Below are 17362 nucleotides of genomic sequence, written 5' to 3'. Positions count from 1 at the left end.
CTTTAAAAATAGGCCACTCGGCAAGACTTGAAAGTTGGTAAACTTCTTCTGCATCTTTCACTAGGATTTAGACCCCTCTCTATCCGGAGTCCGTCCTTTAGGTAATGCCACGTCCTCACTTTGTGAGATACCCCCCTCTTGAAAGAATTGTAATCACCCTCGATTACGCCTACAAAAACTAACATAGGACAAAAACTAGTTCAATAGACACTGACTCTAAGTACCGACGCACTAGACCACATTTATCCAACACTTGTACAAAGACGAAAGTCACTGAACAATCACATCACATTCACATCACTATCTTCGTCGACATCTTAGATGAGAATCATAATCATTGTAACTTTTTTAGCAATCACACCAAGATCGTACTAATCACTGACAAGTGACTTGATTGAACTTCGTTACCATCATATCCACATCACCCCTCAGGTGAACAAGACAAAAACATTGCAATCGTTTCGTCTTTCAAAACATGCACTCAAACATTACACACATGAAAGAGCACACATAACAGATTCATTCCCATTTCAAAATACTTCTTTACACAAAATCATTCAGCAAAATATTGTCAACCCGTCAGTATCCCAGAAATCTCAAAGAAATCTGTAACAGACTTGGGACACTCCAAGTCAAGAATCAATCGCGACAGCACCAAATAACCACTTCAAAACAATTCACGGATCACAATAGATTTGCACTGGCCCGGCGGAATTCCGTGCCTAGAGATATTGGCCCCAAAGACTGGTGCCCCGTTCGGTATTTCTTTATGTATTCAATCAATGTCAAAGTACAAAGAGCCGTTAGGGTTTCACTCTCACACTCGGCGTCCAGATGCTCTGCAGAGTGAGCCCTAAACCGTTTACTTAAAGGTTACAAGGGATGCCCAAAAGCAGAGGCCCAAAAGCTTTCAAAAATAAAAGCAAAATTTTCCTCTCTCTCTCTCTCAAGCAAGAGAGACTAAAAATAAAGTAGTTAATTCTTTTCTCTGTCTCTTGGCCAATTTGCATCGCCCATGGGGCTGCTTTTCAGTTCCGCAAAATCCAAAAATCCATACGTTTGCCACGTGGCAAATTTTAGGGTTTCATCCACCTTAGTGTTTCAGTCAGAAATTAGGGTTAGGGTTTTCAAAAATTAGGGTTTCTGCACATTAGGGTTTTTGGCAGAATTTAGGGTTTCCAAGAACTTTAGGGTTTCTGGCAAAAAGTAGGGTTTTTGTGTCGGTAGCCACGTCATCACTTTGTGACATACCCCCCTCTTGAAAGCATTGTAATCGACAGCGATTACGCCTCCAAAACCGACAGAAGCCGTACACTGTCTTAGCAAACACTGACCGTTAGTACCTTCGTACTAGGAACACACATCTAGCACATGTACCAAATCGACAGTCACATCACACGACAATCACAGGAAATCACTAAACATCACAAGACATTCAACATTCATTAGGATCTTAGACCATGATTTATCGGCAAGCAATCGCATCTAGGTCCAATCAGGACCTCATCGATGTCCGATTGACTAACCCCTATTGCAACCATGTCTATTCGAGATCAATCAAACCAAAATGCTACAGTCATTTAATGTATCAGAGCCTGCACTTAAAAGAAGTCAAGAACAAATCAATATCATAATCAGGAATTCCATTTCATTAGAGTCATACAACAGAATACTGTCAGCTTTCAGTATCCCTGAATCTCAAAGAGACATAAGTGACTCTAGTATCTAAATCAAGGCATCTGTTGACAAAGGAGCAGAGTGACTCCCCTCTAGTGCATCCTACTGCACCAGATCTCCGGCCAAGATGAATTATGGGTTCCATTTGGAGTGGACTATGCTAAACCAAAAGCATCGAGGTACAGTTTCACAATCTGAGAAGTATCTGCTAGGTCCTCCTCTTCCATCCACTTCGCATCCAATACAGGATAGTTCTTGAACTTAACCAAGAACCGCCTTCGGACTTTACCTTTATTCTTTGTATCCTTATCTGCTAAAATCTGTTCGAGAACAAGGATCTCCTTGTTTTCTTCCACTTTGGGTTGCTCATCGGGCTCCCCATCATCAGGCACATCACCCTTAAAAGGTTTCAACAGACTCACATGGAATGCATTGTGAATCCTCCAAGTATCTGGCAATTTCAATCGGAAGGAGACATCATTTATCTTTTCAGTGATCTAGAAAGGTCCGTACTATCGCATACTAAGCTTTCGAAAAAGCTTCTCCTTTCCCTTTTTCTTTCTAAGGCATGCCTCCTCAAAACGTAAGAGCACCCAATCATCCTCCTTCGATTCCAAGCCGCGACGATGGCGATCCGCTGTCTCTTTCTGTCGTTCTTGAGACTTCTGCAAAGTCTCGCGAACCTTGGCAAAAGCCGTTTCCAAATCTCGCGTATATTCATCCGCTTCAAAGATCTTAACTTTCGTGCTTAGGAAGGTTAGAACCTTCACAGCACCTTCAACAATCTCAAATGGCGTCTTCCCTATCGAAGAGTATATCGTGTTATTGTAGGCAAATTCCACCAAAGGTAAGTACTTTTCCCATTGAGTCTTCTGATCTGAGATATAAGACTTCAATAAATCTAGAACCACTAAATTTGCAATCTCAGATAGCCCATCCGTCTGCGGGTGGAACGATGACGAGAATTGCAACCACGTGCCAATGTTCTCTCAATTTGCCGTCCAAAACAAACTCGTAAATCTGGGGTCTCTGTCGGAGACAATCGTCTTAGGGCCCAGGCATACTATGTAATCTGAAGATCTGGGCCGCAAACAGTCTCGCTAAGTGATCTGGCTTGCCTGTTTTCTTCACTGGAATGAAATGAGCATGTTTGCTCCATCTGTCAATAACAGTCCAGATACCATCGTGACCACAGATCTCAGCGTTTTTCACCCTTGACAAAACGCAGATTTCCAACAGATGAACAGTAGCAGATACATCCCAGATTAGTTGCAAAAGTTCCCCCATCATTAGCCAAAGAAAACACAGCCAAAACAGTCATTTTCAGCCACAGAACAGTTCCGAAAAACAGCAGTTAGAAGACCACAGATTTCAGCCACCAAGTCGTCGTCGTCACCGTCGTCGTCATCAGCATAGTCCCATTGCATCAATCCATTGCATACGCATTGTACACCTTTGTGCAATCAAAGTAGACCACTCTCGCCGACGAGAGTGGGGCCTTCGGAGGAGGGTTTTACAACTCTCGGTGTCGTATTTCTTCTCTCTCCTCCTCTCAGTCTCATTCACTTGCACGCACAATATCCACTCACTTTGTTCGTGATCATAGCACTCTCCATAAGAATTACATAGCACTCTCCATAAGACGGAAGGCTCTCTCCTTCCCTAAGAACTAAAAGGAACCTTGAGCAATAAAGATCACTAATCTTGAGAAAATACAACATTCATTCCGCTACACCTTACAGCCATCACCAGTAGCAGATCAGCCCTTCAGCGTTTTGCCTCATTGCCAGCACCTCAGTACCCAACATTTTGCTCCCGCAACTCAGCCATAAGTACCCTCAGCAGAACCAGCCTTTTTCAGCCAATTTCACTAGCACTTTCAGCCACACAACAGTCGCAACCAGAATTCAGCCTTCATCACCAGCCCATTGCAGATTTCCAGCCCTGGATCACTAGTGTTTTCAGAAATCAACCTTAGCCTGGTAGTTTCCAACATCTACCACAAGCACCATCAAGCATCTGAGCATCTAGGATCATTGTATCAGCATTTGTGCAAGCTAAAGCAAATACCTCGAGGGGGCACTTGGAAGGGGGTTTGAGAGCCCATTTAGTGTCAATCCTCTCTCTCTCTCTCTCTCTCTCTCTCTCTCTCTCTCTCTCTCTCCACAGCCAGCCTACACCGAGCCGATCTGGGAGCATGCCTCAGAAGAGTTGATATGATGAGGAGTGTAGAGAGACGAGGGTCAGATTACAGAGAGAGGTGCTCATGGATACTACTACACATAATCTGTATCATCTGTTTATGAGTCAGGACTCTAGTGAGACATGGAGGCTGTTCAATGAGCACTCTCCACCGCCAGCCATCACTTTCACAGAAACATGGGGGGAATATACTACATCTCTCTATACAGCATCGGGGCAGCCACCTTTGCATGACCCTCCAGAGGCATGCCCAGAAACATGTACTTTCTTTACTGCTGAGAGAGTAAGGAAAGCCATCGACAAGATGAAGACAAGAAGAGCACATGATCATGATGGTCTGGTAGCATAGCACTTTACCCATGCCAGAGATATGCTTGCAGAGCCTCTTGCTATGATGTTTAATAGAGCCATGTATGAGGGGTTCCCTGAGACATGGAGTATGTCCACTATTGTGCCTATCTTCAAGTCGGGAGATCCTATGCTTCCCGGGAATTACCGAACCATCATGGTTGGTCACACTCTGGCTAGGCTATATGCATCAATTCTTGAGCATGAGTTGAGTGGATGGGCAGAGAGAGAGGGCATACGGTCAACAAGACAGACAGGGTTCAGGAGAGGTTTCTCCACTCTTGACGAGATATTGAGACTCAGAGCCATTATTGAGGAGGGTAGATACCATGGCACGAGGATATATTGTAGCTTTGTGGATTTCCGCAAAGCCTTTGATACAGTGCCACAAGCCAGACTCATACGCAAATTGCAAGACATGGGGGTGCCCACAGAGCTGATACGGGGGATCTTAGCTTTATACAGGACAGTGGTAGGACAAGTACGCACTTCTCAGGGCATGTCCGACATAGTTCACTCCACCATTGGGGTGAAGCAAGGTTGTCCCTTATCTCCGACTCTCTTTGGGATATATGTAGATGAGTTTTCAAATTATGTACATACAAAGGGTGATAGACGTGCCTAGCTTGCAGGGACATGGATTCCGTTGCTATTATATGCTAATGATATTGTGCTGATCTCCGACTCTCCAGATGGAATGCAGCGTCATTTGGATGCATTGATGTATTTGCACGAGACAGTGGATTGTCTGTGAACCTTGGTAAGACCAAGGTAATGGTGTTAACACCACGGCACAGTGGGTAAGGAGGTCCGCCCCCACTTTTACATATGGTCGAGAGACTGTGGAGTATGCAGATACATACACTTATCTTGGGGCGGTTTTCAGTGGTCCAGTATTTTCCCTGAGGCATGCAGCAGATACGCGATTGACTAGAGCCTATGCAGCATTGGGGAGACTTGAGAGGATATGTTCGCACGTTCAGTGTTCCAAGAACCTTGGACAAAGCTTTGGCTCTTTGACACTTTGGTCACTTCAGCCATGCTGTATGGAGTGGAGATATGGGGCCCCTCATTTGATCATTATAGCAAAGCTGGTAGTACTCATGGAGCGAGATGTATGAACAAGCTCTTGGTGTCTATGATTTCTCGGATGATTAGGACCAAGGCCTCAGTACCACATGACATTGTTAGGGCGGAGCTCGCTGCTCCTCCATTGGTAGTGGAGGCACTCACTCGATCAATCTCATTTACGCATAGCACTTGGGCTCTCCCTAGAGACGGATATGCTCGATTAGCACTAGAGTCTTCGCGGCAACTGGCATTGCAGGGAGATAGATCATGTTGGTATGCAGAGATGGCATCTTGGTTTCAGTTACATGGCTTTGGTATGGACCGGCTACCCCCATTTCAGTACTCTCTGGATGCACACTCCATCTCCCTCACCAGGGCAAAGATTACGAGGCTCATCAGACAAGACTTGATTCAGTTGGATACGTAGAGGACATGGATACAACCTACACATGAGCTAGGTACGAAGATGACTTTCTATAGAGAGCATCTTCTCCAACTCACGGAGGATGGTTTTGTGATTAGACCATGATACATGGATACTCACCTATCCCACGAGATACGATGTGCTATTGGTCAGATTTGCACATCCTCACATCAACTAGAGCTCGAGACAGGTCGATTTAGAGGAGTACCCGCTGAGTCCAGCATTTGTCAGGTGTGCCAAATAGAGCCAGAGAAAGAGCTACATTACATATGTCACTACCCAGTATACTATGAGATACGAGGCCGCTTTCACTGTCTATGCAGAGAGGGGCCACTTTCTAGAGTCATGAGATACCAAGATCAGAGATGCCTCGGATTATACTTACTGGAGATTCGCAAACACAGAGAGGACCTCTTGAAGAGGGGCACAATGAGAGAGATCCAACGACACTGGAAGATTACAGATTTCTTTCAATCACAGACGAAGGAGTTCGACCAACCCCCACAGCGTAACAACACCAAAGGCATACTACTTGATCGGGCGATAGAGTTGGGGTGGTCCCGTCGATGAGGAGGCCCTCTCGATATCGATGCAGATTGCGACAAAGGATCCGTACCATATTGGAGCGACTTAGGAGCCGTCTCTGATACTGATGTATACGTATATGATGCCTCGACTGTCAGAGCGCTCCATTGCATTGTATCAGCCCACCCTTTGTACTTCCTATTTCCTTCGTATCAGCTTTCGCCCCACCCCTACCTACTACCTACTATCAGCTTTCGCCCCACCCCTACCTACTATTTTACTACTACCTGGTATTAGATTCACCACTTGTAACCTTTTGGTCTCAGAGGACATTTTGGCCTTTTGAAGACGTTAATATTACATTACATTACATTACTAACAGTGTCATTCTCTCTTCTTTAGTCTATTGCACAGCTCTCTCATTCATTTAAAGGAACCTTAAGTATGCACCGAGCACTCATCCTGAGTGCACACCATCAATCACTTCCACTGCACATAACACCTTTGCTATGCTTTCCCATGGTCGGCTAGGTATAGGTAAAGGTTGAAGAAGACCTGGTGCCTTGTGTCTGTCAAACTTGAACCTTTTGGTCTCAGAGGGCATTTTGGCCTTTTGAAGACGTTAATATTACCTTACATTACTAACAGTGTCATTCTCTCTTCTCACTAGTCTATTGCACACCTCTCTCATTCATTTAAAGGAACCTTAAGTATGCACCGAGCACTCATCCTGAGCGCACACCATAAATCACTTCCACTACACATAACACCTTTGCTATGCTTTCCCATGGTCCGCTGGGTATAGGTAAAGGTTGCAGAAGACCTGGTGCCTTATGCCTGTCAAACTTGACCTTTTGGCATACTGAACAACTACGAACAAACTCATCCACATCCTTTTTGAGCCTCGATCAATAGAAGAACCGCTCCACGCCTTTCAAGGTGGTGTCTATGCGGCAATGGCTAAAAAAAGGTCGACAGTGACACGTCGTAAGAACCTTATTCCGCAATGTCTGTATAACACACGGCATGTTTTTCCGCATCAAATAGCCTTCCTTAAGGGAGTAGCTTGCAACCATAATTACAAGGAATTGCCACTTTGAGTTTGGCGTTCCCCGTTCTCAATCTAGCTTCCTGTTCCGAATCCCCGTTCCGTGTTTCAGACGTGAGAAAGCAATTATGCCTTTGTGGCCAAAAGATGATATTTGCGTCGCTCAAAAATATCCCCACACAAGAAAAAAAGGACCTCCGTGATTTTCGGAAATTAGGGTTTGTGGCAGAAATTAGGGTTTGCAGGATTTTTAGGGTTTTTGGCAAAAATTAGGGTTTCTGTTGTCCGCCACGTCATCACTTTGTGACATACCCCCTCTTGAAAGCTTTGTAATCAACAACGATTACGCCTGCAAAACCGACAAAAGCCACAAACCATCTTAGCAGACACTGACTATCAGTACCTACGTACTAGGGACACACATCTAGCACATGTACCAAATCGACAGTCACATCAAACGACATCACAGGACATCACCAAACATCACAGGACATCACATGACATTCAACATTCATTCGGATCTTAGACCATGATTTATCAGCAATGTGCTAGCAATCACATCTAGGTCCAATCGGGACCCTCATCGAAGTCCGATTGACTAACCCCTATTGCAACCATGTCTATTCGAGATCAAGTAGACCAAAATGCTGCAGTCATTTCGTCTATCAATTCCTACACTCGCAAGAAGTCAAGGACAAATCAGTATTATAATCAAGAATTCCATTTCATAAAGTCATCCAGCAAAATAGTGGAGTGACTCCCCTCTTGTGCATCCCACTGCACCAGATCTCCGGCCAAGCTCAATCCATTTGGAGTAGACTATGCTAAACCAAAAGCATCCAGGTAAAGTTTCACAATCTGAGGAGTATCTGCTAGGTCCTCCTCCTCCATCCACTTCGCATCAAATGCAGGATAGTTCTTGAACTTAACCGCCTTCGGACTTTACCTTTATTCGTATCCCTTTGTGCCAAAATTTGTTCAGGAACAAGGGTCTCCTCGTTTTCTTCCACTTCGGGTTGCTCATCGGGCTCCCCATTATCAGGCACATCACCCCTAAAACGTTTCAAGAGAATCACATGCAATGCAATGTGAATCCTCCAAGTATCTGGGAGTTTCAATCGAAAGGAGACATCATTTATCTTTTCGGTGATCTAGAAAGGGCCGTCGTATCGCATACTAAGCTTTGGAAAAAGCCTCTCCTTTCCCTTTTTCTTTCTTAGGTGTGCCTTCTCAAAACGTAAGAGCACCCAATCATCCTCCTTCAATTTCAAGTCGCGACGATGGCGATCCGCTGCCTTTTTCTGTCGTTCTTGAGACTTCTGCAAAGTCTCGCGAACCTTGGCAAAAGCCGTATCCAAATGTCGCGAATATTCATCCGCTTCAAACATCTAATCTTTTGTGCTCCGGAAGGATGGAACCTTCGCAGCACTTTCCACAATCTCAAATGGTGCCTTCCCCCGTCGAAGAGTGTATCGTGTTATTGTAGGCAAACTCCACCAAAGGTAAGTTCTTTTCCCATTGAGTCTTCTAATCCGAGATATGAGACTTCAATAAATCTAAAACCACTGAATTTGCAATCTTCGATTGCCTGTGAGTCTGCAAGTGGAACGATGACGAGAACTACAACCGCGTGCCAATGTTCTCCCAAATTGCCTTCCAAAACAAACTCATTAATCTGGGGTCTCTGTCGAAGAAAATCGTCTCAGACGTACCATGTAATTGGAAAATCATCGTGATCATTCTGTGTTCTTGGGAGATCAAAAATGAAATCCATTGCAATACTTTCCCAAGGGTGGGTGGATATGGGTAAACGCTGCAACAATCCCTGTGTCTTATGCCTGTCAAACTTGACCTTCTGGCATACTAAGCAACTGCGCACAACCTCTTCCACATCCTTTTCGAGTCTCGGCCAAAAGAAGTATCTCTCTACCCCTTTCATGGTGGTAGCAATGCCACGGTGACCCGTAAAAGGTGGACAATGGCATTCCATCATAACCTTTGCCTTCAACGGTTGTGTAACGCACAACATAGTATTTTTCATCAAGTAGCCTTCCCGAAAGGGAGTATCCAGCTATTGTCTCCCCAACCCGTATCCGTGTGAATATCTGCAAAATCTGTATCTGTGACGTACTGATCGACAATATCCTCGAAGCTCCTATGATGTATCGCGGAAATAGCCAGAATTAACAGCTTCCGAGACAAAGCATCTGCCACCAGTGGACAATCTGGAAGTGGAACTGTGACAAGATGTTCGTCGAACGCGTCTGCTTTTCCGAAAGCTGCTTCTGTGACAAGAAGTAGCGCGTCTGTAAAGACAGTCAAATCCGCTCCGAGTAGGTAGTGCCGCTACTGAGTAAGAGCATGAATAACCGCCAAAAGCTCTTTCTCATAAATCTGTGTTGTCATCTCCGGCCTAGAGAACAATCGGCTCTCGTAAGCAATGACAAGGCCTTCTTGCATTAAGACGGCACCCAGACTACGACCACAAGCATCACAACATACTTCAAATGACTTCTGCAAGTCCGGCAAAATCAAATCCGGTCTTGTAGTCAATTTCTCTTTCAATGTCTGAAAGGCAGTCACCTCTGTGGATCCCCACGAGAAAGGGACTCCTTACTGTGTCAAGATATGCAAAGGGGAAGCAACCTCTGCAAACTTCCGTATGAACTACCTGTAGTACGAGCACAGTCCCAAGAAGCTTCCAACTTCATGGACATTCTTCAAATCGGGCCAATCTCGGATAGTCTCTATCTTGGCCAGATCCATTTGCACTCCTGCTGCTGAGACAATGTGTCCCAAAAAGTATATCTCTGGTCAGAACAATTCACTTTTCTTTACATTAATCACTAACTTGTGATCTCGTAATGCTTGAAAGACCTGAGACAGATGATCTCTGTGTTCTGTCTCATTCTTGGAGAAAAAACAATGATGTAGTCAAAGAAAGAGCCAACAAATAGCCTGTACTCTCGAAAAATCTTGTCCATCATCCCGTTAAATGTCGCAGGAGCATTGGTTAAGCCAAAAGGCATCACCAAAAACTCAAATAACCCAAAAGTCGTTCGAAAAGCTGTCTTGTGGCAGTCTCCCGACGCTATACTGATCTGATGATATCCACTCTTCAAGCCAATCCTGCTAAAGCACGAGGATCCCCTGTAACTTGTCGAGTATATCATCGATCCTAGGAATCGAAAATCTGTTCTTGACGGTGATTTTGTTGAGAGCTCTATAATCGATGCACATACTCCAAGATCCGTCTTTCTTCAAATCCAACAACAGCGGAGAGCAATACGGTAAAGTACTACGCTGGACAAGACCCTTTTCCAAGAGGTCATTGGATTCATAATCTCTTCATTCTGTGCTCGGCTCACACGATAAGGTGGCCGGTTCGGTGGCGTGCTTCCAGTATCAGATCAATGGTTTGATCTTCAGGCCCTCTCAAAAGCAATCGGCATGAGTGTGGAGAAAAATCTTGGCGTTCTTTTGTTCAGGTCAAAACATATTCAACCTTTATCCATCGTTCAGTTCTCTCCCAAAAGAATGAGTAAAGAAACTGAAGTTCATCAAGTACAATTCTCTGAGCCCTAAAGTTGCTTTCTCGGCCCGATAGTCAACCACGAAGTAGTTCTTGTGGTACCAAGGGATTCCGAGTAGAAAGTCACTCGCGTGCCACCCCGGTCATTGCAAACGAAGTTTGCCAATGCTCGGTGTATTGGCAACATCCCGTCCGGGTGCCAGTCGAACTACCTCCGCCTGTGGCGTCAGCCTGTCGGGCGTAATTCCAAATCGAGCCGCCAATTCCAAGTGAAAAGAAGTTGGCCTTGGCTCCTTCAAAAGAGCTTCCTGTTCCTTCACTTTGCCCCAAAAGCGGCAAAGTTTGTACTTTCATTCATTAGATTCGGTGCAGATCCCACTCCATGTGGTATCAATTCTACTTTTCTATCTGCCTTTTCTGCCACGTTCCTCAGCTGCTCTCGAACTCTCAGGCCTGTCGGCGTCCTTGTCGTTTCGTTCTTTCTGAGCTTTATTAAGGCACTTCGCGGAGATATGTCCAAGTTCCTTGCATCCAAAGCACTTCCCCTCCCTTATGAAGCGAGCTCTCTCCTCAGGAGGAAGCTTGGGTCGGGCATCCTTTTTCTCTGGATTGCTCTCTCTTTCTACTTTCATTCCCAGAAGTCTGTTCGGCTCGTTGTGTCATGACCTCATTTGTGGGGTAGGTCAGACTGCCAGAGTGAATGGCAAAGCCCCGCTTCGCATGACTCATCAACTTCTAAATAGAAGCTGATTTCTGTTCCAAGCAATGATCTCGGATCTCTGTAGGTAGACCCAAGGTAAACCGCTCAATCTGTTCTCTGAACGAGATCTTCTTGAATGAAGAGGGGGGTAGAAAAGAGCTCCAAAATCTTTCACAGTAAGAATTTACTGTATCGCTCTTGGTCATCCGAAGATGGTTCCAAGCAGCTCGTATATCTCGTTCAAACTCTTGAGTCAACCAAGAAGAAATAAAAAGCCTCTTGAATTTCAGCCATGTAACTGGCACAGTCTTGCTTGATAGAAGTGTGGACCACCAAGTGCGAGCATTCCCCTTAAAATAAGAGGCAGCTCTCCGAATCTTGGAGTACTCTGAATAGCGTCCTCCCGCAAAAGCGATGTCAAACTGCTGTATAAAAGACAAAGCCTTCGAAGCATTGAAGTATCCCGAAAAGTAACTTGAGCGCTTGGCCACCTTCCTTAAACTCTTGGACTTTCTTGCTTTTATCTTCGAGAAAGTAATACTAGTTGGCTTTGTAAAAATTCTTCTTGTTCGCATAAAAGTTTCCGTTATCAGAGTCTGAACTGTCCGTAGACGAGTCCTCTGTAGAAGTGTCACTCACTGGCGAGATTTAGACTGCTTTGACTTTTTCTTGCCCTTTCCGAAGCGTTGTTTCTTGCTTCGCTTTTTGCTTTTTCTCTCTTCTTCGCTCGAGTCTGAAGAGCTAGAAGAACTATCAGAAGAAGAAGAAGAAGAAGAAGAAGAAGAAGAAGAACTGGGTAATCCTTCAAACTTGACACGCTTCTTCTATTTCTTTGCCTTGTCGAATGTCGACCGACGACCCAAATATCCCGGGAAGTCAACGCCTTTCTTCTGCTTTTTGCCATGCTTTTTGTCTTTCTTTTGCACGTCGAAAAGTTGAGCAATGCGTGCATCAACCACGTTCTCCAATTCCTTCTCCATATATTTCTTGGAGGCAAAAGGTTTCTTGAGAGCGGGTTTCGGGAGTGGTGTTGTGGTTCTCTGCCATTCCGTCTGCAGCTCCTCCAAAGAGGTCTGGCTCATATATTTTCCCATCTTCGGACCCTTGGCAAAGTTGAGCATCATCTTTGTTGCATCGCCAATCAACTGACGACGCTCCATCTCTCGCCGCTCCGCCTGAGTAGGCCGAGGCGGGCCATACTCTTTTTGCCTGAATCTTCATTGTGATCCATGTCCGCATCTCCGGATGCACAGGGAGTCAACTGATTCTTGCATGAAGCCATAGGTGTCGCCGAAAAAAAAATTTGGGGATCGTATTTCTTGTAGAAGAGAAATCGGCCGTGATCTATTACCACTGTAACATACTTAGACACTCCAAGTCAAGAATCAATCGCGACAGCACTAAATAACAACTTCAAAACGATTCACAGATCACAATAGATTTGCACTGGCCCGACGGAGTTCCGTGCCTAGAGATATTGGCCCCAAAGACTGGCGCCCCTTTCGGTATTTCTTTTTGTATGAATCAGTTCCAAGTACAAGAGAGTGGCTCGGATTTCACTCTCAGACTCTGCGTCCAGATGCTCTGAGAAGTGAATGCCCAAACCACTTATTTAAAGTTACAAGGGATGCCCAAAAGCTTGAAAGCAAAAGCTCTTTTCCCTCTCTCAAAGAGAGCTTCTGAAAGCAAAAGTAAATTCTCTCTCTCTCTCTCTCTCTCTCTCTCTCTCTCTCTCTCTCTCTCTCTCTCTCTCTCTCTCTCTCAATGAGAGCAACAAAAAGCAATTATGCCTTTCTGGCCAAAAGCTGAGATTTGCGTCGCTCAAAATATCCAAAAAAAAAAGACCTCTGCTATTTCTAAAAATTAGGGTTGGTGGCAAAAAGTAGGGTTTGCAAGATTTTTAGGGTTTTTGCTATCCGCCATGTCATCACTTTGTGACAAGCTCTACTGGAATTATTAAAAGCCATCAGGAACGGAAAACTCTAATGTGTCATATGATGGGTGACATTAAGCATCGCGAAGGGGTTTTACCGTTAGTTCGGTGGGAGAGAACGGGAAACGAATATTCCTGATGCGTCACGTGATGGGGTGACGGGAGCATCGGAAAGGGAATATCCCGTTGGTCTGGCAGGAAACCCGAACTGGAAAGAGGAATACGCGTAAAGACGCAAGCACAAGAATAAAGATGGGTTCTGAGAAGCTTTTCTTAAAAAGCGGAATATTTTGACAAGTTTTCCGGGAAGAGCAGACGCTTTCCCGCGAGGAATCTATGTTTGCATTGCATTCGTGCATGTGGTTGCATCCAGGGACGCCTGGGAAGTGTTGTGAAAGGCATTGTTTTTAACTTATAAGGTTTTATTGAGTTTTTGGGCAAGTTCAGACCAATTTTAAAATATGTCAGCCGCCCACTTAATGAGTGGGCAACCACCTAGAAAATAAAGCAACAAAACCAGCCAGCGAATTCTCTCTCCCTATTTCGGGTAGAACAACCACGAAAAAAAAAAAAACCGGCCGCGATCTCTACGCGAACAGCTATTCGTGCCGTGGCCAAGGAGCTATAAAAGCACCACATGCCCTCATTGAAAGAGGAGTTACCAACGTCAACAAGAGAAGACTCTGCCGCCAGATAACGCAAGAGATCGCGAGACTAGGAAGCACGGAAGTCGCTTTTCCCGCGCAAGAGCGATAGGTATCTATTGTGGATTCGCCATACAAATTGTTGTCGCGTGTTTGTGTGTGTGTTTACAAGTACTTCATCGCGAAGGAGAAGCGAGAAGGCTTCGACGTACGCTTGGGAATTCCGAGAACGGAATTCGAAAATTATCTGCGGAACCTCGACTCGGATTTCACTTACGGGAAGGAACGACCATTGAGTCAGAGATTTAGAACGAAGGGGTTTTCTCCGGTTCTTATGCTTGTAAAAAGATAAAGGATTCTCTTTGGGGGGGGGGGGGGGACCAGCCCATCTTCTGGTCCCAAATACTGTGTCGAACTTCTCTCTCAACTTTGTTTAGTTGAAAGATTATTTATTTTCATCTTGTTGATTATTCGTGTGCGCTCCCGTTTGTAACAGATCTCCAGGGCCACCTCCCTACAATACTACAAGCGCCCATCCTAATGTCTGGGCACATAACATCTACCTTACGCTATCTTTCTTTAAGTTAATTCCCTTAAAGAACCAATGCGACCGATACGCCATTGGACTGTCAACATCGTTGCAGGAATATCGTTTACATAAGCAAGCATCAACCATGCAAAAGCTAACGGACCATGCCACGATCGGCTACAAACTTATGAAAGGAAAGCTCGAGTTTACTACAAAAGCAACTCTGGCAAGCCATCACAATTCCGGCAATAACGAACCAATCCTCGAGAATCTCGTGAAAGTCAACCTCAAAGGCCTCATCTTACACAACATCAACTAGAAACCCTCTTACAAGAAGGCTGATGTTTTGAATGTTTTCAAACCGGACATACCTTTAATACAAATCCTCAAAGAGCCTCGACATTTTCGAAGCAACCTCCGCTCCAACAGCAGGTAGATCTCAAGGGCCACATCCGGCTAAGCCAGCTCGCCTTGTCATCGGGCTTGTACCTGATATTTATGGCAAAAATCTCGAGAGTTCCAATGAATTGTGCAGAGCATATGGCAAAGTCAATGGCTTGAAAGCCATATTTTCTTCGATCTCGGAGCTATCGAAAATTTCATACATCAAGAGTTCCTGAAGCAGATGGACTTTGATTATGATTCACAAGGATGTGAAATTGAAGCCAAGCTAGCTACCAGACAAACTCACAAAGTGGTCCCACTAGTTGGGGCTCTTCCAATAACTATCCAAGGTTACCATGGAAAAGCCGAATTTCATATCATGAAGTGGGACAATTGCGACGTTCTCTTGGGCATGCCTTGGCACTACAACAATGACGTGACACTCAATATCCGCAACCGTACAATCACCCTGATGCAGAAGGACAAGCCAATCGTCCTCAAAGTTCGGTTGGCCAAACAAAAACCTGAATGAATTTTCTACTTGTTTTGTATTTAGATACTTTTGAACTTTGTCTCAGAAAGTACAATTAGAAATGAATTGAATCTGTTTTAACATTGTCTTTGTGCCCATTTGAATTGTTTGACTTTTGTTTTAATAGCGGTTTCAATGGTTGATAATTTACTCCCAGGTAGAATGGTTAAAATGTTGTTTGATAATGTCTGAACCTCTGAACGACGCGGGTGCGATGTCCAAGGAGTGTTTAATTGTATGCTTAAAACCTCCATGATAAAGGTTGTGGTCTTGGGAGCGTTTGGTTGTATCAGTCCTTTGAGTTCATGGCCCGAACCTTTTTAGGTTATTTGCATAGGGAAGTGACGTAGTAGTCATTGAGTAGCTTCATCCCGCAGACCGTGTCTCAAAGGAGTGCTTAGCGGCGCTGTTCGTTGTCTCTTGTAACATGCATACGTGAGCTTTTGTGTTGCTTTGTTATGTACCAACCACTGAATATTCCTAATTGGGTGAAATTGCCTAGGTATCTAAATTTAGTGCATCAAGACACACGTTCAAGATCAACATGGTCTGGGTGTGATGGCTAATTTTGCTACGCCGAAATATCAAGAGCTCCGATATGGAATGAGAAAACTGAACAACCCTTGGAATCTCCCTCAGAATTACCTTCAAAAATTTTGAGCTAACTTGAGTTGTTTTGCAGATATACTATAATCCGAAACAATTACTCTTCTTTCAAGAAGAGGGGATGTCACAAACTGCTGACGCGTGGAGTCACTGAAGACTCTACGGATTGGGGTTTCCTAGACCCAACCTAGCCAACCTGCAAATCCCGAACAAGGGGCTTAAACCCTAAGAGCAACAGAAGCTTTCACCAACTTATAGATCCTCGCCGAGTGGGCCTTACAAGTAAAGAGTTATTACCAACATATGGGACCCCCTCTCGATGGGTCCCAAGTGACATAAAGACATTAAATAAAGCAACACTTACACATGCACAATTTCCCTTGCGTAAAAAAAATGATGACGTGGCAGTTGTACAAACGTTCTGTATTTTGCATTGACAGATTGATGACATGGCAGTTGTACGAACGACTGCGTTTTCCGTTGCAAGCTACTAACGTGGCATCACTACAGATTTCTGCGTTTTACTCGCTGGTAGCTTTTGAGGATCGGATGCTTTTTGACTTGAGGCTTTTCATTGCAACCTGCTTTTCCTGGGCCTTGGGCCTTTAAATAGAAGGGTGGGCTCTCTTCTCTGGCTATCCTAGCAAGAGCAGGAGCAGAGTACAGAGTTCAAGAAATATAAAGAAATATCGAAAGGGACACCAAGGTTTGGGGCCAAAACTCTCTTAGGGTGGAACTCCACCACTCCTCGTCTCGTGTCATGCATCTCTTTCAGTTCAGTGTTATTTAAAGTGCTAAAATTTTGTCTGGTCTGTTCTTTTTCGTTGGCATGTGATGCCCTCTCGTTACACGCAACAAGGACATCCTCCTTGCATTTGTCTCCTCAAAGCATCTACATGGAGAGAATGTGATCAACCAGATGCAAAATACCACAGCTGAGGTGCAGGCACCAGAGAGGATGTATTCCATGTTCTCTACATGAGACATGTCTCCCTCTTTCTCTAGATCAGTTCTCTTGCTAGGAGGAGATCCCACTAGAACCTTGCTTTCTCCGGAGGCAATTTATCCAGAGACCGTGCCAACGGTCTCGTGTGCAGGAGGAATTGGCAGTGTCAGTAGCAGTTGCAGTTGTATGTACCTCGAGCCTATTCATTGGAATGTCAGATCTATGTCAGACCACCCTTGGTCACTTGTATGAGCACATTGT

General features: G+C 44.7%; 1 protein-coding gene across 5 annotated transcripts in view; it reads right to left on the bottom strand.

Annotated features, from left to right (window-relative positions):
* LOC147427958 (kinesin-like protein KIN-UB) overlaps positions 1-17362 on the bottom strand; it is a 50121-nt gene that overhangs the window by 20007 nt on the left and 12752 nt on the right. The gene's annotated exons all lie outside the window — the stretch shown is intronic.

This window comes from Adiantum capillus-veneris, chromosome 23, assembly GCF_014529385.1.
Source record: "Adiantum capillus-veneris isolate H3 chromosome 23, ASM1452938v2, whole genome shotgun sequence".
Lineage (NCBI taxonomy): Eukaryota > Viridiplantae > Streptophyta > Polypodiopsida > Polypodiales > Pteridaceae > Adiantum > Adiantum capillus-veneris.
This window is presented reverse-complemented; position numbering and strand designations above follow the sequence as displayed.